This window comes from Lynx rufus, unplaced genomic scaffold (assembly GCF_022079265.1).
Source record: "Lynx rufus isolate CCGP_SWC_20201006 ecotype Redwood Valley unplaced genomic scaffold, mLynRuf1.p SCAF_1, whole genome shotgun sequence".
NCBI lineage: Eukaryota > Metazoa > Chordata > Mammalia > Carnivora > Felidae > Lynx > Lynx rufus.
In genome coordinates this window covers 227,478,980-227,504,382 of record NW_025814823.1, presented here as the reverse complement: position 1 = coordinate 227,504,382, position 25,403 = coordinate 227,478,980, and positions in this window count along the sequence as shown.

The window sequence follows — 25,403 nt, the reverse complement described above, 5'->3', positions numbered from 1 at the left end:
CATGACCTGAGCCGAAGTCGGACGCACAACCGACTGAGCCACCCAGGCGCCCCTAACCTTCTCATATTTATGATGGAAAACTCCTAATTTTCTTCAACTATGAGTTTATTTGTTCTGAATGTTAAGTTACTAGTTACTTCCATAGGGTGTAACTGCGTAAAAATAGAAGGCAGTGCTGGGAATAGGCAAGGTGGGCAAATCTCAAGTTAGAACGAGAGTTGAGGTTTTACCATGATATGATACGATTGATACGACATGATGAATGTGCTGAAGGCAGCTGAAGGAGCTGTGGCCTTAGCGTTGCACTCTCAGGAGGAGGAAGCAGAGGGATGTTGCCCAGGCGTTGTTCTGGAACAGAGCTATTCTAGGATAAGGGCTCAGCGCTGTGCTCCTGGGAGGAAGGAGGTGAAGCCAGTAGAAGAAGACATCTATTTTATGTTCTGGGCTATGGATGTAGCCATTCTAGGAGTTAAAACTACACATATCGGGGAACTTCCAAAAAGCGTACTCAACAAGCTAGCTTCCGTCATTCAGTCATCTTTCTATTCAGGTGTCTAAGTTCCCTCCGGGATTCTAATGGGGTATACAAAACTGTGCCAGGAGTGCAGTGTCACAGCATGAGAGAGGCTTGATCATTGCATGAGCAAACGAATGAAAAAAAATAATGCTTTCACATTCATGGGATTGCAATAAAGCCAGACAAATTTGCTAGCTAAAAAAAAAAAAAAAATTGAAAGCACAGGAGAAAGAATGTATAAAGAGCAGAGAATGTTAAATAGAAATCAGTTCTTATTATTAGGTTGATGTAGATAAAACACCACGAATAATCTCTTATTGTGGTGCTTGTATTTAATTTCAGGGATTCAAAAACATATTGATAAATCCTTTGCGTGCATTCATGACTTGATCCTCCTACTGTCATCTTGGATAAGATCTTAAATTTCTCCACCTTAATACCTCAACGGGGATCTTTCAAGAGCTTTATGGTTCTTTACCTTGAGGCCTTACGTGGATAGTTATTCCAAAGAGTGGACACACGAGAAGATGGACTTTAATGATTCTAATGAACTTTACTCAACAGATTCTTCTTTCTTTGAAATTCTAATATTGGCATTTTATGACTTTATGACTTCATAACCTCTGGGAAGAGATGTACTTACTTTTCCTTGAGGTTTGATGCAATTTATCTTTAAGAAGTAAATTTGTATCCATGGGATCTACAAGACGATCATCTTTACTCCAAGATGACATAACGAGTAGAGGTGACTCTTCTTGAGGACGTGGGAGTCTGATAAGACAAAACATCAAATGCGTAGCATCGTCTAAGGACTCCAATCTGCCAGTGTGAGAAGTCTTTAATAACTGATTTATATTTATCTACCTCTTTAGCTCACGGAGTTCCCCAAAGGATTGACCAGAGACAAAAGTATGGAGTGGACTCTCGGTTTCCAGAAACGACATTGTTACTTTTTATCAACACTCACACAGCCTTCAGATTCACTTAACATTCAGATGAATTCATGATATGTGTATTGAACACCTACTATGTGCAAGTCATTGTGGCAGATAGATGGAGACTGGGTAAGTCAGAATTTATAATATGCTTCAAAAATTGTCCGGGAAACAAGAAGCGATCCTGATAATTCTATACATCAAAACGTCTATGGTGCCTCATTGCCCTCAGAATATAGTTTTCACACATTACCTTGTTCAAACGTGTTTTCACTCTGATCCTAACCTGGGTGCTTCTAATGTGGAGTTATATATTTCGTTTTCTTTTCCTTCTTCCTCGTCCCACGGGTCTCAATTGCCCCATATTCATATATATTTTTCTCTAGTCTTGACTTTAAATTTCTATCATCTATCTGTTATTATATATATCTATGATAGTATAAGCTACAGATTATTTTAAAAAGAAATTGTATTTCAGCCGCTTTTTAAATATGTCTGTGAGCAACTTGAAGACAGGAATTTTGTCATTGCATTTTTGTGCCCAGAGCCTGACACAGTAAATGCTCCAAAAAAAAAAAAAAAAAAAAAGCTGAATGAATAAAATAAGTAAAGATAATAGAAATGCTCACATAATTACTCTACAAATCAGTATGTTGTATATGTGCTGTTGAATGGAATGAGCCAAACATTATAGAACATTACAGATTCTGGGACTATTTCTTAAGTTAAGAGCCTCAAGGAAAAGTTAAGAGAAGGGATAACTATTGAGATGGTCTTTGGACCATCAGGACTTTGATAAATGGTGATGGGGAAAAGGCTTCTTGCTTTGATCTTTTCTCACTTTCAGTTTCCTCTCAGTTACAAAATCCTAAGGCAGAGAAGGCAAGCTAAGTTTTCTCTTCCTTGCTAGCTCTGAATCAAAGTAGTAGCTTCCAGGAGCATGGTGTGGAGAAGGATGCTGAGGTCCAGTCTGGGCTGGGCAAGATTGTCTTCCTAGGTGCTGAGTAGGAACACAGTGGCTCACATTTATGTCACAGGATGGAACAGCTCTTTTTAAAGAGTAGAAATTGGGGCACCTGGATGGCTCAGTCGCTTAAGCTTCTGACTTCGGCTCAAGTCACGATCTCCCGGTTCACGAGTTTGAGCCCCGCGTTGGGCTCTGTGTCGACAGCTCAGAGCCCGGGGCCTGCTTTGTGGATTCTGCGTCTCCCTCCCTCTCTGCCCTTCCCCCACTCATACTCTGTCTCTTTCTCTCTCAAACATAAATAAGACATGAAAAAAATTAGAAAAAATAAAGAGTAGAAATGGACTTTGAGCTACATTTTGTAATATAAGGGGTCGTGATGGAAGTTCTGAAGGAAAATGCCTGCCCCTTGTGATCTCTTAATTCTGTTCTGACAACTTATTTCTTTATGCTATGGTTTTTCTACTTCTCACCTGAATCCTTATGACCAAGCCACCCCATCCATGATTTCGGGGGCCAGCATAACACATTCAGGCTTCCTAGGTAAACAATGGAAACCCCCAGGGTGTGCGGCACATGCTTTTGTACCTCGCAGGGTTTTGAATGAAATGATTAGAGGGGCGCCTGGGTGGCTCAGTCAGTTGAGCGTCCGACTTCAGCTCAGGTCATAATCTCGCGGTCTGTGAGTTCGAGCCCCGCGCTGGGCTCCGCGCTGAGCGCTCAGAGCCTGGAGCCTGCTTCCGATTCTGTGTCTCCCTCTCTCTCTGCCCCTCCTCTGCTCATGCTCTGTCTCTGTCTCTCTCTCAAAAATAAATAAAACATAAAAAATTAATTAAAAAAAACTAATATTATGAATGAAATGATTATACATAATCATGGGTGTTTCCAGCCTCCTTGTTGATTCTAAGGTCCTGTGATAGATTGCAAACTGAACGGTGGTGTCTCTTCTAAATGGTTTGACAGAGGTCTGGGGAGAAGAGCGAAACAGTTGGCCAGCAGTGTGGTCCGTGCTGCCTCCTTGGGTGGAAGCCTGCCTTGTCCCTAGCAGCATCAAGACGCGTCGTGCGTCCAGGCTGTCATAATATTTATTCACAACAGCTGGCGTGTGACAGAAAGTGAAGTCTGTGTCTTCATTCAAATTAGATCCGTGGCTTGGTTTATTTGCACTGGTACGGAAAAAGAAAAATCTTTATCCAAAATGACATCTGGGAAGAGATGTCCTTGCTTTTCGAAACACTAATGGCATCATAAATTCATGAGTTTCTAGGGCGGCTGCAGATGTCTGAATGGGAAATAATACCAACAGGAAATTGAAAAGTAAAATGGGTTCCAAGGGCATCGTATGCTGGTTCCTCAGGTGTTTCCTACAAAAATGTAAGCTAACTGCTGCTTTTCTGCCTTTGGTCAAGCAGGGGAACAAGGGTAGGGTGCGGCATAGTGGATCTGATGCTGGAGTCTCACCCGCTTGACCACTGTGGTCATGGCCATCACTGAGACAGTTGGGCTTTGGGAAGTAGCTGGCCAGACAGGGAGGGTAGGAAGAGGACTTGTCTCATCTCCAGTAGAGTTTCCAGGATGCTGTCCATGTCAAAAGTGTGGTCATCTGTAGACTGAGTTCCACTGGGAAGATGGCTGGGGTGTACCTGCGTTGCCCACTTTATTTAGAAAATAGAGTAGGAATATTTAACACTTTTTGTTCCGTGGGCCTCCTTGACAGTCTGAATGAAGCCTACGGACCACTTCTCAGAATATTTTTGAGGGTATAAGAGACAATACGTTGATTACAAAATTTTAACTTTTTTGAGACACCGTTGCCAAAAGCGCAAGAAGGACAAATATCTCATAGAAGAATATTATGTGCTTCTTTACTAATGCATTCGAAGGCAAGATCAAGCAGAGGGTTTAGGAACATTTGTATCTCAACGTAGTGATAAGCACAGATGATATTTTGAGGTATCTGTAACATCTGTAATGTGAACTAAGATGGTGTGATTTTGGGGGGGTTAACGATGTCACAAATTCTTCAATACCTCTATGGCTTTTTGCCTGCAATGATACTGCAGGAAATGTTAGATTCCAGTCAAAAGTTGGTGGAAATAAAGATCTGTTTTTTTTTTCACATTTGAACGCACAGAATTCCCGAATTCTACAGATCTGCAGACCCCAGGTTATGAATTATTGGTCTACAGGCAAATTCGGGAGATCTTTTGCAAGCGGACTTTGTAGAACTTGATAAAGGACTAGAGTCAAGGGTTGAGGAAGAGGATTAAGTCGGGCATAACTTTCAAGTGTCTGACCCCAGCCATAACCCCAGAGTGTCATCCCTTCAGGGAAGAGTAGAAATGGAGAAATCCAAAATGTTCACATTGTTAAAGGAGACAAATAAGGAAAAAAATAGAAGCCTCTGGAGCCTATTTGCAGAAAAGAGGGTGGTCACCAATGCTAACAGTTTCTGAAACACCAGGGAAAATAAGCTTTGAGCAGTGACTGTTGCACGAAGAACAAAGGTCTTCAGGGAATTTGACAACAGCGCACCATTGGAGTGATGGGGAGGGCTTCGGATCCCAGCGAGCTAAGAAGGGGTAGGAAAACGGAGCAAAGTTTTGAAGACATTGGCTGTGAAGGGAAATAAGGAGAGAAAGGATGAGTGCTGGAAGAGATTTATTCCAAGAAACAGAAACCCTAAATCAAAGTGGCATAAACACAAATGGAATTTATTGTTCCATGTGGCTGAAATTAGGCGGTGACGTCATCGAAAACTGAAGGGGACGTGGTGAGGCTGCATGTTTGGGAGGGGGGTGTGGGGCAGGGGTGGGCTGCTGGAGAGGAGGGAGGAGAGCAGCCAGGGGAAAGAGTCACAGCTGATAGGAGGGCCAGTGAAGGCAGGAGTTGGGGATGTGACTTACGAACTACTGTTTCCTCTCGTGTTAAGGTGCTTTAAGATACTAATCACTGACTAATTTTTGAAGCGATTTTGACTTTGATTCAAATTCGAATCAAATTTGAATCAATGACTAATTGTTTACTTTCAGTAAACCTAAAATATTACCGTGAGTTCATAATATCCTTGTGTATTAACGTCCCTTATTGCTGAATGATGAATTATTACAAACTCAGCAGCCTTGAAACGGCATCCTTTTCTTACCTTCTTATCTTAGTTTCCACGTGTCAGGAGTCCGAGTCAAGGTTTACTGGAACCTCAGCTCAGTGTGCAAACAGGCTGAAATCAGGTGCTGGCCGGAACTGCGTTCTCAACGCGAGCCACACATTTTTCTCCTAAGTTCATGACTTGTTGGCAGAATTCAGCTCCTTGCGGTTGTAGGGCTGAGGCCCCGGTTTTTCTGGCTGGCCGTTGGATGGGGACCGATCTCAGGTCATCGCTACGTGGCGGCTTACTTGTCAAGGCCAACGGGACAGCCTGTCTCATTGTGATGTGGACGGAGGCTTGCAACTTGCCATCTGATGTCGGTGTCGCCGTCACACCCTCTGGTGGCCAGCATGAGACACGCGAAGCAGAGTCGCCTTGCCAACCTGCAGAGTCGAGCGTATAGCTCTGAGGTTTTGTGGTTGTTTCTTACCCAGCAAGAGCTGAATGATACAATGGCTTACTACAACATGCCTTAGGCCGCATTCTTCAGCATCATCAACTAAAATATGTCAGGTTTGAGATTCTTGGGGCAAGGAGGGGAAGTAAAATCTAGATAGAATCCTAAAATTAGAAGGACGCAGCGTTTCTTCTACAGATGAGAAAAATGGGATCCAGAGAGGTTAAATGAAAGATCCCAGCTCGCACAGCAATTTAGAGAGAAATAAAAAATAAGTTAGACCAGTCTGGGTCTCCACCTATACCTCTATAGACAATAGTGCAGATACTGGGAGGTGCCTTTTACACAGGAAGTAGATTTTTAAGTCTTTTATTCAACTTTTATTCATAACTTTTTAATTAGAACCAGAGATGGGATCACTTTAAAATGGAACATCAATTTTATTAGAGTTGAGTCTGACTTTATAGTATTTTGACTTTCTGAGATAGGAAGTTTGGAAAGAATTAAAAGCAGGAGGAAGAAAATTCGGGTATGCTGGAAAATACATAGAATTATAGAGATCATAATGTGGAAGCTCATACAATTTGCAGATGTGTTTTGCTTGGCAGAGAATTTTTCTAAATTGAATGTGATGCCTTCAGGAGGGGTGGGTGTTCCCAAGCCCTCCTGATCCCACCACCCTCCATTGTTTTATACCGGCCCACGTCGCTCATGGATTGCACCTCCCTGGCCTCTGATGGTACCTGAGTTTGTAACCCTGATCCATACTCATCTATTATGATGTTATCTTCGTCTCCCTAGGCCCTCGGTTAATGGCTGACATGTTGCGGCTCTTCGATTCACCATTGCTCGCACACATCCGTTTAAGGACATCTACGCGTGCCAGTGTGGACAGACACTATTCCAGGTGCTTGAACGGAACTGACGGGGGTTCCTTCTTTCATGGAACTTCCTCTCAACATAATAGACAATAAACATAATAAGTAAATGATCTAGAATATTAGAAGGTGATAGATACGTAGCAAAAGAAAGAGCATGGGGAGGGGGAAGAATTAATTTTGCAATTTCATATCAAATGGTCTGTGTAGACCTCACGGAGAGAATAATATTTGAATATTTGAGCAAACGCTTGGGGGAGGCAAGGGAGATGGTTTCTGAAGTGAGAACATGAGTCGAGGAATCATTCCTGAGAGATGAAACCTATTTGTCTCTAAAATACTCTTGGGGCGCCTGGGTGGCTCAGTCGGTTAAACGTCCGACTTCGGCTCAGGTCACGATCTCGCGGTCCGTGAGTTCGAGCCCCGCGTCGGGCTCTGGGCTGATGGCTCAGAGCCTGGTGCCTGCTTCCGATTCTGTGTCTCCCTCTCTCTCTGCCCCTCCCCCGTTCATGCTCTGTCTCTCTCTGTCTCAAAAATAAATAAAACGTTCAAAAAAAAATTAAAAATAAAATAAAATACTTTCTCCAGATAATGGCTTTTCTGCTCCCGGAAGACTAGCATGGGAGTGATACCCATTGCTTACCATTTTAAAGTTCAGTTTCCTCTCCGTTTGTGAGCATTTCTAATGTTTCAGGCACCATCGTAAGCAGCCCACTTGCGGTGGGTTTTCCTAGAGTTTCTGGGTCACCTGGCTGACGCCGGGACTGTGCAATGACGTGTGGACTTACTTTGGTGTGGGGGGGGGGGAAGTGAGATGAAGGGTTCTCCTTTAAGAGAGGGATCTGTAGGTACTAAGAGGGTCACGGGCACCATTCCATTCAGAAGGCATCAATGGTTCTATTGTGCAAGGGGCACATTTTCCCCTCATGCGTGGCTTCCATGGAACAGAGCTGGAGCCGAGCCACAGACAGAAAACAATTTATGTCAAAGGTGGCAGAATAAAACATCGACAGCCCATTGAATCACAATTGCAGGCTTTGACTGGTGCAGCCAAGTCTAATTGAAGCCATCGTTTCACTACTGAGAGGAACTTTCTCTGGAGGAGCTGAGGTATGCATTATCAAAACAAACCCGATCCAGAACTCAGAATTTCAGAGCTACAGAATTCGCTCTGTTGGAGAAAAATGTTTCCCTTTCAGACAGCTATACTGTACTAAAAGACCCCTGGGATTACAGCCGATATCTGATCTAGCATTTAATCCTGGAACATAGTATTTGTACCCAGACCCGGTGGCCTAACTCCTGAGATTCAAAGAGGTGGTTACGATGTTTATGCTTCAGAGAAGGAGGCTATGAGAATGGGCACCATTTCAAAAATGTTGATTTTGGAGAAGCGATCCTAAATAAAAGGCTTTTTGTTTCTGTCACTTAAGATGAAATGGCACTATCCAGCCCTCGCTAGCCTTAGGCTGAATGATTGCAAGGACTGTTTTGTGTGCATTTTCTCTTAGTTGTCAATACCAAAGCAAAACATAAAGGAAGCCTTGTCACTCCTCAGGAATTCCTGGGATGTGTAACTCACTTTTAACTTTTCCAGGCATGTTAAAGGGCCTTGGGTAATATTTTGGTAATTTCTAACTAACAAATTGCTTTCTTTGAATCTGGTAGTGGGTGGAAAAGGAGAACGGGGAAATTTCAGCTGGATGAGGAGTCATGTTGAGCGTTAAACTTGGTGTCCTGTCTCTTTTGCAAATGAGCCGTGGCCCTCCTCCAGCAGTGTGAGGAAATGTGAGAAAGAAGGACCCATAACCAGCTGAATCCAGGAGGAATGAACTGATAGGTGGAAGCCAATATATTGGTTTGGGTTTCCCCCAAAGCAGATGCTGAGATAAGTGTTCTATTGTGAGTAATTTACTTGGGAAGGGAATAAGGACATGGGTCATGGAAGCGATGGTGGCCAATAAAGGCAAGCTATCACTGTGGGTGGCTAGAGTTTACTTTCTCTGGGAGATTTTGGGAAATAAAATAGCCAACTCAGCATTTTCTCCCAGCACACTAGATACTTGTTAATCCATTTATTCAACAAAGCACAGGGAGGATACATTAGTGGACAAAGCAAAAATGTATGTCCTTAGGCAGCTTTCACTCTAGAAGGAGAGAAAGATAAAAGCAGGATAAATAAGTGAAGTTTAGATCTAACCAATATGGTAGCTTCTAGCTGCCTGTGGCTACTGAGCACTTCAAATGTGGCCACAAATTGAGATATTCTGTGAGTGCACTGGGTTTTGGAGATATACTGTTAAAATTGTGTAAAATATCTTATTAGTATTTGCTTTATTGGTAACATGGTGAAATGCTTATTATGAAGATATATGGGGTTAACTAGAATATGGTGCTAACATTAAAATATGTTACTATCGATAATGAATACCTTGCTTATTAATTTTTAAATGTGTCTACTGGAAAGTTTAAACAGACATATGTGTCTCACATCTAAAGAAAGGGATGGAGAAAAGCCATGCAAATATATTCGGGGATACGAAGCCATGGGCAGGTTTTGAGCGAAGGTATGGTATTAATTTGGCTCTCATTTCAACAGGGACATCCTGGCTGCAGTGTTGAGAAGAAATTGTAGTGGGTCGAGAGTCAAAACAAGAAGTCCAAGGATGCTACAATAATCCAGTCAAGAAATCATGGTGGCTTGAACTCGAGTGGTAGCAAAGGAGACCGCGAAAAGTGAACAGATCCATTGTTGATTTTGAAGGTAGCTTCAGCAGTATTCTTGGTAGAGTAATCAATGATAAATCAAAACATTTTGGCCAGAACAAGTGGGAGAATGCTGGTGTCATTTTCTGAGATGGTGGAGACCAGGAAAAGAGCAGATTTAGAGTACACATTAGAGGATTGGTTGGAACAGGTGTAGATCGAGATACTTGTCGGTATTAAGTAGAGTTACGGCAAGCAGATAGATAAGTGAATCTGAGATTCAATAAAGAGGTGTAGGCTACAGATATAAATTTGGAAGATTTTGCATAAAGGGTATATTTACTTCCAGGAGGTTGAAAGAGATTGTGAATAGAGAGAAATGAGAAAGATGAAAGCCTGAACTCTGGGACATTGAAATATTTACATGTCAGGTGAAAGGGAAGAACCAGGAAAGGAGACTGACGTGTGGTCCAAGAGGTCAGGAGAATCAGGTGAGTGTAAAGGCCTAGAAATCTAGTGAAGGAAGTGTTTGGGGGAGTGAAGGGTTAGCATAGATCATAGAATACTGATGGTCACAGAAGACGAGTTGTGAGAACAACTGCAGAATTTGGTAGCATGGAATTGCTCAACGATCCTGAGAAGAGAGGTTTTGTGGAGTGTAGATGACAGCCAGACCAGACTTGATTCAAGTGCGAATGGCAAGAGAGAAATCGGTGGTGGTAAGTGCAATTAACTTTTTTTTTTGCTATAAAATGTATGGAACTGTTAAAACACTATGTTGTATACCGGAAACGAATATAGCTTTGTATGTCAACTAGACTTTAATAATAAAGAAATAATAATAAAAAAAGAAAAGGAAGAACAGAAATTCGGTGGTAGTTGGAAGAGGAAAGTGGGTGTCAGGAGAGGGTTGATATTCTGGGAGAAAATCAGTACGCACAGTGACAATCCAGAAGAGGGAAAAGTTGATGATGTGGGGGAGAGGGAAGAGAAGACTGTTGGACTGATGTCCTTGAGTAGGTGATAAGGCATGGGGTCTGGTGGACAAGCGGAATAGTCTTTACTAGTTGGGACCACAGAGCATTCATACAGGATCCCTGCTAGTGACCAAAGGCGGATATGGTGGAAGCCTCAGGAAGTCCCTTTGATTATTTCAAATTTCTCAGCAAGTGGGAAGCAAGCTCACTCTCAAGGGTGATGATGAGGGAAGAAGTGGCCATTCATGTTGAGAGAATGAAGGTATCACAAATGATCCAAAACGGTGGGAGAGAGAATGGGCTAACGATGTGGAGCGGGATTATGGGGCAGCACTGAGGACCCGTTCAAGGATCTCATTCAAGGTCAATGATTGCGGCAATGACTGAAAATTGTCAACCCAAACCCTTTCTCAGTTTCCTCCACAGTCACGGTTTTACCTGGGTACTTGGCCACCCAGCCAGTTTTACATTCATGCTTCCTTTGCAGTTTCATGTGGCTATTTTAGTAAGTTCCTAGAAACAAACCACAAGAAGAACTACGTGCAGCTGCCAAGTCTGAGCCTGAAGCATCGTCCCTGGACTCTTTCATGTTCTTTTCCCTGTTTTCTGGCTGAACTGTTGACATAGAACCTTCCAAGCTTTGTTTGTCCACACAGACAGCAAGAATACCCCAGTGGGTGTCAGAACAGTATGATGGAAGGTATGTCTGAATGACCGTATGAGGCAGCGACACTCTGCCAAAATGGATTGTGATGTGTAAGAGAATAAATTTCTCGGATACTTAATCCAACGATTATCACGTGTCTTGGTTTTGGCAGCTGAGCTTGAAGAATGATGCAGTGGCTGCGACTTTAAAGGTGAGCCAGTCAGCTCTTTGATCTAGCTATCTTGAAAGCGGATCCTACGTCCTCCAGTGGAGCCTGTCTAGCTGGTTCCATGTGGAACCGAGACAAATCATTCCTGTCAAGCCATAACCAAAGAGCAGATTCAGGAGTAAAATAAAAGATAATTGTTGTTTTAAGCTACTAAGTCTTGAGGGTGGTTCTACAACAATAGAAAACTGAAAAAGATTTAGCACCCGGAGTGGAATATTTCCATACAAAAACTGACAACATTGGACGTTGGTTTTGAGACTGAGTAGCAAATAGAAGCTGGAGAGGCTCTAAGAAGAATGGTAATGAGAGCCTAAAAGACCTAAAGGAAAATGTTAGTGAAAGTTGGAGAGAAGTAAATCCTTGATAATCAGTGAGTGGTGGAAAGTTTTGCAATCCTGTCATCTGAAGCACTATGGGAAACAGTAAATACACCTAATAAACTCAAATATTTAGAGAAGAAGATCTCCAGGCACAATACTGAAACTTCTCCCTCTTAGTGTCTATGACAAAATGCAAGAATAGAGACGTGAGCTGAAGATCTGAAATGTTAAGTATAACGGAGCCGAGACTTTCTCACCTTCTCCAGACCTCAAACAAATTTCAACACAAGAATGAACCTTAGGCTAAGGGTAAACCCAAAGTGGAATTATAAGGTTTCTTTAACAGACATCATAAAAATCCAACTCCATGCCTTTTAGAATCTTTCTGTGATTCTTAGGGCCTCCAAGGATCTTAAGGGAATGACTCTCTTACAGATTTGCTCCATTAAACAACAGGGCTTTTGAGAATCTTAAGGGCATTGTCCACCAACTTCCTGAAAGAGATGTAGAGAAGGCTTACTCTGAAGAATTGTGTGGTTGTGGCTTTTGTCTTGGGGCAGAGGAAACCCCAATAAGGTTGATAGAAAACCCACAATGTTTTAAAGAGAATTTTCTGAAATAAATACGTCCAGAGTGGATTACAGAAACTCAGACATACAACAAAATAAAAAGAGGGTTTTAAACCACAAAACTTCCATTAATTGGGCTGAGAAAACCACCCAGCTTCAAACATGTGCTACTTTCAGTAGAAAAAGAAAGATGACTCAGGAGGAGGAGCTAAGAACTTTGGAAGATAACCCTAAGGAATAGGATTTAGTACTAATCAAGCAAGTGGCGACATGTGCCGAGCTGGATTTCAGAATTACTGTGGATCAGTGACAGCTACGTACCTTGTGTCTTATCATTTTTGAACAGTAATATCTAAAGTGGTTATCCTATGCCTGTCTCATTATCCCATGCCTATGCTGGGCATGTGTGTAGTGAGATATCTTTTCCCTTGAGGACATATTTTTTAGGAGTGAACAGAATGATTCTTAAAGGGCTGTACCCGAAGAACTACACTTGAGCAGCCTTATGCACACCCAGATGTGATTTAAGAGACCATATTCTGAACCTCAAGTCTAAGCCTTATGACGTGGGATAAGCTTGAGGTGTTGGAGGGAGGGCATGAATATACTTCGTATGTGGGATGTGAATTGTTGTGCCAGATGAAGGTTGTGACAAGTTGCCTGTTCTAAAGATGGCTGGACAAGTATCTCTCATCCTACACACGCTTACGAAAACTTGTCACTCTTCTGTTGGAGGTGAAGTCTGTCCCTTTTCCTTCAATCTGCACGTGTTTGTGATTTGCTTAACCAATAGAGTATGATGGAAGTCATGTGATAGGACTTTTCAGAACAGGCCGTAAAATAATGCCATATACCTCTCCTTTGTTCTCTCGCAATGCTAGCTTTTGGAACCCAAACACCATACTATAAGGAATACCAAGCAGCCTGTGGGGACCCCCACATTACAAGAACTCACCTGCCATGTGAGTGAGCCATTCTGTGGGGAGATCCTTCAGTCCCAAGTTGAGACTCGTTGTCTGATGCTTCATGGGACACAGATGAGACATTTCCACCATGCTTTGCCCAAATCACAGATTCTTGAGTACAATGATCATTGTTATTTCAAGCCAGTAGGTTTTGAGGTGACTCAGCAATAAATAGCTCAAACTTGATTATATACTTCACTCTAGCTTCCATCGTTACTGTTCAGAAGCCATCCGTCAATCTAAATGATGTTCTTATGCTCAAACTTCGGCTTTGCGCCTCTGTTAAGAGTATATTTTGTCTTTTGTGGTTTTTAGTTGCATGCTATTGTATCTAGGTGTCAATTTATTTTTATTTATTTTGCTGGGGATTCATGTAGATTCCTGAAAATACACTTTGATCTTTCACAATGTCTGGAGAACTTCAGATATTGCCTGTGTTCCATCCTCTGTCCTCTCCTTTGGGAACTCTGAATATTTGGATGTTAGTGAATATTTTTCAGTTATAAAAATCAAGTAGTAAGAGTTCCAGGAAAGAAGAGAGAATGGAGCACAGGCAATATTTCACATGATAATGGCTGAAATTTTTCCACATACACTCGTGCTAATCTCCATGTCTCCTCAGCTATATCTAATATGCTATTAAACCTGTCTATTGATTTTTGATTTCCAATTATATTTTCCATTTCTATCTAAAAGCTTTATTTGCTTTCTCACAAGTACACATCGTAGTTCTCTTTAGTTTCCTTTGCTTTGCAGATATTTTCAAACTTGGTTTTAATTTTTACTATGAACTGTTGGTTATTGTTCACGGTTCCTTATTCTTCAAGAATTAATTATGGGAACTTTTTAAAGGTCTAGAATGAAAGCAAGTTCTTCCAGATAGGCTTTGCCAGGTCCCTGGGAGCCATCCCAATCTGGACAGTCTTTAAACTAAATACAACTGCTTGAATTTGCTTTTGTGAGTTTGGGCTGAAAATCTGCAAAAGTCAGCTTGTCATTACCATTTCTTTTCTTTTCTTGTTTTTTCTTTTCTTTTCCTCTGCTTTGCTTATTGCCAAAGCAACAAAGCAACTTTCCCTGCAGCCTTCAGTGGGGGAGGTGATAAATTTTCTTCGAGTTAATCCTTAAACCAAAAGTGGAACCCGTTGGGGTCCCAACTTTATGAGGGGGAGGTTTGTTATTAGACCACCCACTTTGTCTCTAGGCCACATGCCTGAACGAGAACTTAAAAATCACCTCTCAAGTTCCTACTTTGGCAAATGCCCTCAGGCCAGAGGGGCTAAAGCACAGCCCTGCTGTTACAGCTTCCAGCTTTCACTTAGATTTTGGCCTCAGACTTTCTCACTATCTTGCGGCTCATCAATATTTGTTTTGTGTGTGACTGTTAGTTTCACCAGCATTCAAAGTTATTTTTCATGGGAAAACTCAGTCCAATACTTAGCCTACCATATTACCAGGAATTCTCCTTGCCCTGTGCGGCATGGTCAGTCCTTCTAAGCACTTTCAGGCACCATGTAGATCCCTTGGGCCTTGTTTCACGTGGATTTTACAAACATGAGTTTGAGCCAAAGGCCAGATATGGAATATGGACTAAAGACTGCCTCATCTCGTTAGAGAGAACAGATGGGAACTGCTTCTATCACCATCTCACCACAGAGGGAATGGAATTAGAAAAAATAATATTGGAAATTGAGGGAGTTTCTAGCAGAGCAACCAACATTATGATGACTTTTTGCACACATCGTATGTTTAATGAGAAAGTAGAATTTAAATGCCTTATGAATGGTCTTCAGCTTTTTATTAAGGATGGGAAAAATAGGTCCCCAACTGTGACCATTTGTTCATTTGCTGGCACAAGGTTTCTAAATGCTATCTGGGGCAACTGTTTGCTTGTGGTAGAGTGGCTCATTAAAAGTACAAATGGCTGACTAGATGCATGTTATCTGTTAAATTTAAACCCCCTAAGAAAGGGCCCTCGGATAAGAAAATTAAATGATAACTTAAACTGGTGTAAAGAAAATGAGATTTGCCTTAGGACATAAATGCTCAAAGAGTACTCGAAGAAATATGCAGGTATAATTTTTCATCTTAGTTTTTTTTTCATCTTTCTGCCAGTTGTGCCTCTCATTCTGGAGTCAGCATTCATGATTTTGAGGAGTGCTTATGTGTATTTTGCAGTCCTGTGAAACGCACATTTCCCAAGGGTATAATTTCACAAGAAACAATACTACCCGCAAAATTGGGATTTGCTAATAGATAAAAGGAATCTTATAATGACATTTGCAAAGAACCATCAATTACCATGAACATAATTGTAGATGCCTTGGACTGGGGACATGGGGGACTCAGACCAGCTTTGCACCACGTAGCCTTTTCTTTTCCAAGTGCCTGCCACATCCCCACATCCCTTCTGAGTAAAGAAGCTGCTTTGTACCTAGATTTCCATGCTTCAGGTCATAAAACCCTGTAGATCTGGCAACTACTGATGGGACCAGGATCATGTCTGGGCATGAGAAAGGTGAGTGGTTGAGAATGTGGCTCTTCAGGAGAGCTCGACCTAGCAGGGCCATTCTACTTCTGTTGGTGGTCACGTTAACAAGCCAACGGTAGCTCTTCTGAGAAGTTTGAAAGTAAGATGAGAAAGACCGGAATAGATAGTGGAATGGAACAGAGTTCCAGAGATGCAGAGAAAGTAGGATATAAGCAGAAAGCAGCGTGGGGGTAGAAGCTGTGAATGGGCGGAGACCATAAAGAAGAGCAGCCAATGGAGAGGACGGTGGGCATGACTGGAGCTAACAGAGAAAGGGCACGGCTGAGAAGAACGGGGTTGGGTGATGGTGCCCCAGTGGGGACGCCATCTTGCTTTGGTTTCATGGGCACATTCAGGCCTCCTTGCCGGCTCTGTGCTTAACTGCATCTGATGTGTAGTACAAATGAATTCTCGTTACTTTAGGAGACTGTGTTTCTGTTTCTTAGTGACTGAAAGATAGTAATCAAACCAGCTCTGATGGAAAACAGACAATGACCCAAGTGGTATTTTAAAAAATGTGTCATGAGCACGTTAGTCAAAGTGGCACAGTAGATGTGTGTATACCTTGAGGCTCTTTCTCCTTCTTCACACAAAAGTGACTATTTATACATTTTTGTGTGTATCAACGAGAGTTACACATTGAAAAAGGAAACAACATCAAAGTCATAGCCACAGTCAAAAATCAAGTTGTCCATCTCCAGAACCGAAGCTGAGCTGAACTTGGATGACACCGCCGTGTTCATGGAGCTAAAACATGATGGGGCTGTTGACTCCAAGTGAGGAAGTGGGCAGAGGTGCCTGGGTGTCCTCTTGCATGTGTTAGTGGAAAATAAACATGCGCTATTGAGGTGGGAGTGTGGGGGGACTGGGACCAATTTCCTGCTTTAAAGCCAGGGGAAGGAAGGTGAGGGAGCCATGACTGGTTTCTGCCTGTGGCCCACATCTTAGGGAATGAGGGAGAGGCAGACTTTGCTTCACCAGCGGGAAATGGGCCAAGCCATTGCTGGCTGAGGGACAGGGACAATATATCCTTAAAGTTACTTTGGGGCAGAACCTTGAGCAGATGGGAAGAGGCAAAACTGCTTTTGGGAAAGGGTGAGCACAGAGCTGGAGAGAAAACCAAAGAAGCAAACAAACTCTTAGTCAAACAGAGGAAGCAATTCTGACTGAAGGCTCCAACATCAACTCACCTGAGAAGCTGCTGGTCTGTGAACCTGCCCAGGTTTTAGACCTGCCAGTCCCCATAATCTTCTGAGTCAGTTCTTTAAAATAAATCCAGGCAGATTTATTAAATTACATAAAAAATTATTACACATATTATTACATAGTATATGTTAAATATAGCATATAATTATTTATTATTGTATAAATATATTGTAATGGTGATTGGAGAATCATTATTTGAAGATAAAAGGTCAGAGAAGCTTCCAGAAATTAGGAACCTAGATGGGCCTAAGATACAACGTGTAAACTGAGTGCTGAGCAGGATGAATAAACAATCAGTCCACACCAGACACATCAAAATGATACTGCAAACACTGGGGAGAAAATCTTCAGGGCAACCAGAGAAAACAAGCAATCTGCAGATCTCACTGGACGGGAAGTGCCGACGACCCGCAAATGGGCGACAGATTGACGACAGATTTCTCCACAGTAAAAATGGATGATAAAAGATAGTGGAATGTTATGCTCCGAATGTTGAGGGAAAATATGTTTTGACCCGGGAGATCACATTCCTTTAAAATGTGACAGTTTATGCCCAAGGGTTAGATGAAGACATTCCCGAGCATCTGGAGTGTGACCACCATCTCTCTCCATCGAAAGAACTAATCAAGGGCATCAGGTAACTCAGAGAAAAGAAGTGGGCTGCAAAGCAAAACAAAAACCCGTGAGCACAAAATTTTAGGAACATTACATTATATTTCAACGGTGAAAACGGCCACTTGTTATGTTTAAAAAGGAATAGTAACGAATAAAATATAAGATGGCAGGCATATATTGGGTATATGAATTGGGTTCTATTGAACCAATAGATTTGGGTTCTATTGTCTTGAATTGGGTTCTATTGTCTTGATAGGAGGTGGAATGGAGGCACAATTAACCTGAACGACACTGACCTACACTGAAATCCCATGTGTTGCCACATATAAATGCTCACTTGCCGCTGTGTTAGACAACACAAGGAGACGGACGGTTGCTTACACCTGCACCGACAATCACACAAAAGGTATTGCTACAAACGCAGAGTGATGTTGATGTGTTGTTCTGGAGACTCAAACATCGTTAGCAGTGTTGCCTTCAGTGACGTGAGTTCCAAAAGATCACGTAGCTCTTGGTGAAGGGCCAAGCCAAAGTACAACTGTCCCTGGGTTTTCATAGTCTGTGCATTTCTGAGAAGTTCAGTCTAAATTAAAACTGTACAATAATGCTTTGTATATACGGCCAATGCTCATGATTCATGGATGGCCTATATGTGACTTTGCTACTTGTTAAAATTTATTTGTGGCCCCCATATTGGTATCTGTGGTGCTTTTGCACACATTCCGGAGCGTGAGCAGAGCAGTGAAAACTTTGAGTCCCTGATGTGCACGTTCCCAGCTGAGGTGAGACAGCAAGGCTCTGTTTGCTTTTCTTTCTTTTTTTTTTAAAGTTTATTTATTTATCTTGAGAGAGAGCACGTGTGGGAGGAGTAGAGAGAGGAGACAGAGAGAGAGAGAGAGAGAGAGAGAGGATACCAAGCAGGCTCTGCATTGTCAATGCAGAGTCCAAGGTGGGGCTCAAACTCGCTAACAGTAAGATCATGACCTGAGCCAAAATTAACAAGTCAGATGCTTAACCGACTGAGCCACCCAGGTGCCCCGAGGCTCTGCCTTCTTGCCTCAGCTCTTATACCTTAAACAAGTGTCCTTTTTAGGTCTATTTAGTGCTTTGTTGTGGTGATTTTGCTGTGTTGTGCCTGACAGAGAAAATAGGCGTGTTAGGTAAGATTCATTCAGGCATGAGCGATAGTGCCGTTGGCAGTGAGTTTGATGTTAACAAGTCAGCAATAAATATTAAATCAGGTATCTTTAAACAGACATAAAACAAGGGTATGTGTTGATAGGTTGATGAAAATGTTAAGACCAGAGGCTCACAGGGACCTGACTGCATTTTTCCCAGGAGCAATGGTTTGGTTTCACTAACTCAGGGTTCTTGGTGGCTGTACAGAGCATAACTGTAGAACAGAACAGAACATGGAGAGAATCCACGGTACAGGTAAAACAGAGATGTCATCAGAATAAAGAGGAATTCTGCCACAGTAAAGGTCTGGTAGGACTTCTAAAAATCGTGCACAATTTGGGACTGTTCTTGCGGTGCAGAACTGTCCCATGAACGGCGGGCCCTCTAGCGCCCTTGGCCGCACCCACTAAATGCCGGTAGCGTCTCCTCCCCCAAAGATGACTACAACTAGGGGCGCTTGGGTGGCTCAGTCGGTTGAGCCCCCAGCTCTTGGTTTCGGCTCAGATTATGATCGCAAGATTTGTGAGTTTGAGCCCAGTGTCAGGCTCCACACTGACAGTGTAGAGCCTGCTTGGAATTCTCTCTCTCTCCCTCTCTCTCTGCTCCTCTCCTTCTCTGTTTCTCGTAAAATAAATAAATAAACCTAGGGGCACCTGGGTGGCTCAGTCAGGTGTCTGACTTCGGCTCAGGCGATGATCTTGTGGTTTGTGGGTTCGAGCCCCGTGTAGGGCTCTGTGCTGACAGCTGGGAGCCTAGAACCTGCTTCGGATTCTGTGTCTTCCTTTCTCTCTGCCCCTCCCCCACTCATGCTCTGTCTCTGTGTCTCTCTCAGAAATAAACATTAAAAAATTAAAAAAAAAGATTCTTTAAAGGGGCACTTGGGTGGCTCATTCAGTTAAGCCTCTGACTTCAGCTCAGGTCATGAGCTCATGGTCAGTGAGTTCGAGCCCCCATCGGGCTCTGTGCTGACAGGTCGGAGCTTGGAGCCTGCTTTGGATTCTGTGTCTCCCTCTCTCTCTGCTCCTCCCCAACTCATGCGCTGTCTTTGTCTCTCAAAAATGAGTAAACATTAAAAAATAAATAAATAAATAAATAAGCCTGGAAAAAAAAAAAAAAGGCTACCTCCAATACCCAAAATGTTGCCTGGTGGAGAATCACTTCTGTAGAGAAATGCTTTGGGAAAGGATGGTCTTCGAGTTCCAGAGAGTCTGTGGCACGCACCGAATCCCGATTTCTACTCTGCTCTGATACCAAAGTCTCTAATACCTGGTGTGTAAGTACCTTTTCTCCAGGAAAATCAAATTTCCTATAAAGGTATTCTTCAGGTCAGCTCCCTTTGGGGGGTTTCTCTAACTTAGATTCCAGTCTGTATTCAAAGCAGTCGCTCTGGACTCTGGTTGGTGCTGGGAAGTGGGATATCCCCTAAAGACTCTGGTCTTGGGAGGAGAAGAGCTTATAGAATCCTCAAGTCAAAAAGTGATCCTCAGTCATGGTTAGCACTACATGGATGTTCAGGAGGTCTCCAAAGTCAAAGCCTATCAAGCTTGTTGGCTGGGGTGTTTGCTTTCATTTTTCATTTTCTCCAACCTCAGCTTTAGTCCACTTTGGTCCTTCAAGTGGAGGAGGTCTGGGAGCGCATACAGTGAGCCCCGCCAGGCCTTGTACGTATTCCCGGGAGCAGGCTGCCTTGTTCACCTGGAAGATGGTCCTCTCCAGGCTGGAGGTTTGGGAGGTTCATGAAGAACACACCTGTATGAAGGACTCACAGTGCTACTGGGTTAGACGTCGGGGACACGATGACATGGAATCACCTCCTCCTTGAGACACTTGTGGTTCTTTAGGGAAGACAGGCCAAAGAGCAGAGCATTTCACACAGTGAGATAAGCATGGTGGGCAGCCCCAAGGAGAGGTCCATACTCATCCTGGGGAGGGAGGGAGAACCCTGTAATGCTTTCTGGAAGAGGAGCCCCACGTGAGCTGATTCCCCAAGGAAGCGTAAGAGTTTCCCAGGCTACCTTGTGCCAGCTCACTCAGGGTCAAGGGTCATTTGTAAGTCACCTAAAACTCTTCCCAAACACTCTTCAGCCAGACTTATTCCATCCGCAGAGTCAAAACTGTATCGTAACCGTGAATTGCGTCGTTGGAAGAGTTGAACGCCTGCTTGCAACCCTTTAAGTTCATACTGAAAACTCCCACATGGCTCAGCACATTTGCTGGATTTATTCAACATCTTTATTTTAGGGAGGTCTAAGCGTATAGACTGTCTTATTTATTCTTATATCAAATATCACCGAATCATTAGATTTGGTGTGCAGTGACATTCTCCAGGCAACCTTTCCAAAGCGAAGACTGAACATAATGGATGTGACATTTCTTCCAGGAAATCCCCTCTGCAAAGCCCAGTCTGGAATGTTTAGAGGGCTGGGCAGTTTGGGAGTCTATCAAACCTGCCTACTTCTTGCGATTGGAGCTCTGATCAGTTCAACTGGACAAAGTGTTAGGAGATATGGGTTCCTTCTGCAGGCCAATTCAAAGCGGGGTGGAAGGAAGGGAGACAGAGACAGAAAGAGAGAGAGAAAGTGGTTGAACATCCAGAGAGGCCCGATCCCCATCACTGATGAAAAGTCATGCAAGGAATCAGACAGATGATCCCTTTCTAAAGAGTCTCTGTGGTGTGGTAGGAAAGCTGAGAATAAAATCAGAATTCAAATGTCATTTCCATCACAAACTAACTGCGCAATCGTGGGCAATTAAGCTGAGATTCAGTCTAATGACCTGAAAAAAAAGTGGCTTGATAGGAGCACCTAATCCATAGAATTGTTGCAAGGCTTAGATGACATAAAAGATGTGGTATATTTGGAAGAGTTGTCACTTAATAAATAAGCTATATTAATAAGAATGGTTACTATTACTTATTATATAATTCTATTGTAATTATTAGTAGTGGCAGTAAAATTCTAACTTTATGGGAAGAAACACAGAAGAAAAAGAGAATGCAGTTACATCTCGGATCAGACATCTATTGCCAATTTAAAATCTGTTGGGGTTACTTGATGAGACAGAAATGTGTTTCCGAGGGCTGCTTTAACACATTACCACAAGCTGGGTGGCTTAAAACAACAGAAATTTGTTCTGCAGATCTGGAGGCCAGAAGTCAGAAATCAAGGCGTTGACCGGGCTGTGTTCCCTCCTAAGGTTCTTGGGGGAGATTCTGTTCTTTGCCTCGTGCAGCTTCTCATGGCTTTAGGCATTCCTTGGCTTGTGGCTCATCATTCCAATCCTTGTCCCCATGGCTACCTCCCTCCTCCGCCTCTCTGTCTATTCCTCTGTATGTCTTTTATGAGGACGCTTGTCTTTGGATTTAGGGCCAACCTGATAATCCAGGATGGTCTCCTCTTCTCAAAATGATTGACCTGGTTACATCTACAAAGACTCTTTTTCCAAATAAAGTAACATTCACAGGCTTCTGAGATTAGGACACAGATGTAGCTTTTGGGGGGACTACCGCACACATACATTTGTATATGTCTTATTCACATAAAATGTGGGGCGCAAGCAACCTTTGTGTTTCGGACAATGGATGTAGACAATGAGAAACTTATAGAAGTGAGAGTTACGTTGGTCAGTCCCAGGTAGTGAGCGACATATACTGTTTTTTAGTTACAAAGACAACGAGACGAGGTAGCTGGGCACGTGGAGGACGTGCTGAGAGTGACATCAAGACTCGCAATCTACTTCAGTGTCTGTCACTTACTGGTCGTGTGACTGCACCTGCTTACCTTTCCTTGGTGTCAGTTGTCTTTAAAATGAGACAATTTGCTCTTGAGACCGGGATGTTATAGATATTAAAATAGATCCTCTCCATGAAAGTACTTTAATAACCCTGAGAATAACCCACATTACACTCCTCCTCCCTCCTCCTCTGAGAGGTTTTCCTGCCTCCCCCTTCAGTCCTGGCTCTGACTCTCACAAGGCACTTGCTGAGCACACAGTGTGAACACACAGACGTATCGCCACGCCATCGATCTACTGGGGGAATCCGCCACTAAGCTCTATGCAACCTGAGGTAGAGAACATGTTTACCCAGGACCCAGCACAGCTCCTGGTACCTGCTAACCACTCAGTAATTGCAGCGTTAGAAAGAATAAATGCTTCTCAAATGTATGCACCTTAGCGATGTTGGTCTCTTGAGTAACGAAACGGACACACTAAGAAACTTGTTGCTGCAGGAAGATAGACTTGGAGTGGTGAAGAAATGAAGGACTAAAGGAAAGAATAACTAACTTGATGAAGTTAACCATTAAATTAATGGTAATACATGAAAAAAATACAATCATTTGCTGAAAGTGCAGTTTATGAATAATTCATTTTTTTAAATTATTTTTTTAATGTTTGTTTATTTTTGAGAGAGTGAGAGAGACAGAGTGCAAGAGGGTAGACACAGTGAGAGAGTAGAGAGAGAGAGGAAGATACAGAATCTAAAGCAGGCTCCAGGCTCTGAGCTGTCAGCACAGAGCCTGACGTGGGTCTCAAACTCATGAGCTAAGAGACCATGACCTGAGCCGAAGTTGAACGCTTAACCGAATAAGCCACCCAGGCACCCCAGTGAATAATTTAATATGTAGGCAAGTTATCTATTTTTTCTAATAATTAATGATTCATAAGGCACAATATTAACATAATGCTAAATGTCAAGTGACATTTCTTTTTTTTTTTTTACTTTGTGTCATTTTTTAAAAGTTTAGTTATTTATTTCGCAAGAGAGAGAGAGAGAGAAAGCACGAGGGGGGGAAAGGGGCAGAGAGAGAGGGACAGAGAATCCCAAGCAGATTCTGCACTGTCAGCATGGAGCCTGACGCAGGGCTCGATCCCACAAACCATGAGATCATGACCTGAGCTGAAGTCAAGAGTTGGACGCTTAACAGATTGAGCCACGCCGGTGCCCCTCAAATGACATTTCTAACTCACCTCCTATTTTCCCAAAGATATCTCACACACTTTTCCCCTACCTACCTTTGTCAAGTGATACCACCACTTAATATCTGAAATAAATTGACTTACTGCTTATTGCTGACGATAGGAATGAGAATTATGCTGGTCAGGGACAGTCCACCATCAGGGATTGGTGAGTTCCAGAGGCGCCCACGGGTTCATGTCATCTGCAGAAGTATGGTTACTCAGGTGACACTGTAGAGTGTGGTTACTAGAATGAACCCATCCCTGATTGGCTAAACTTTTTCAGAAGTTGAGGGGCTGATGGTGATTGCTTGATTGGCAACAATGTGTGTATGAGGGTAAGTTGTTGGTGCATTGAGCAAGTCTGAAAATCATTCTGATGGCCGCTTCCTAGCATGACAACAGAAAAGTTAGTCTTTCTTTAAGCTAGGGAGCTTCAAAAAATTCTCATTTTCTGCTTGTGCAAGTTAATTTATTTATATATTCAACAAATATTTTATGGAATAAATTGCCTGTTATGTTTTAAGCAACTGAAAGTGGATAGAGCGGTATGTCTGAATTTATAGTCAAGTGAAGGATGTGATGATAAGAGCTAAGAAGACTGATCAGGCAGGTGATGAGGAGGTCACACACCAAGAATGAAGAAGGGGTTGTTAGTTTTTATAGATGGGCAAGGAGGGCCTCACTGATCCAGGACATTTGAGTAGCGACCTGAAGGAAGGGAGTGTGAGCCCCACAGGTACTTGGGAGAGGAGCATTCTAGACATAAACCTGCAAGTGCAAAAGCCCCTACCTTGGCTGGATGAGTGTCTGACATTTCTGAGAAACAGCAAGGATTCGGGACCACTGGATGCAATGAGCATGGAGAGGAGGGGCCGTGGTGGATCTAGGAATGTGGGGGAGGGGAAGATCATGTGGGACCTTGGCGGTCCTTGCAGCTCAATGTGAGGATTTCAGTTTTTACTCTCAAAGAGATGGTGACACCGTAAGAAGGTTCTGGGCAAAGAAAGGATGGGTCTGACTTAGGTTTCTCAGAGTCAATCTGACCGATGGCTCGAGGATACTGTGAAGGTTGGTGTTATAGGCTGAATTGTATTCCCCCCAAAATATATTGAAGACCTAACCCTCAGTATCTGTGACTGTGACCTATTTGGAAGTAGGGTCTTCGTAGATGATGTCTGCATCAAGTTCAGATGATGTCATTAGATTAGGCCTTACTCCAATATGACTGGTGTTTTATAACAAGAGGGTAATGTGGGCACAGACACAGGGAGAACTCTATGCAAGGACAGAGGCAGAGACTATAGTGATGCATTTGCAAGCCAAGGAAAACCAAGGTCTGCAGGCAACCACCCTTTGCCAGGAAGGGGCAAAGAAGGATTCCATTCAAAGTCTCAGAGAGATCACGTCCCTGCCGACACCTTGATTTTGGACTGCTGGCCTCCAGAACAATGTAAAGCAACACATTTCTGTCGTTTCAGGTGCCTCAGTTGTGGTACCTTGTCATGGCATGGGTACCAAGTATAGCTGGCGAGGGCAAAAGAGGGCAGGAATGACCAGCCTCAAGCAACATGCCTCATGGGAGATGTTGGTGGCCCAAACCAGTGTGCTAGAAACAGAGTTGGTGAGAAGTGATCAGACTGTGTATGTGTTTTGGAGGAAGAGC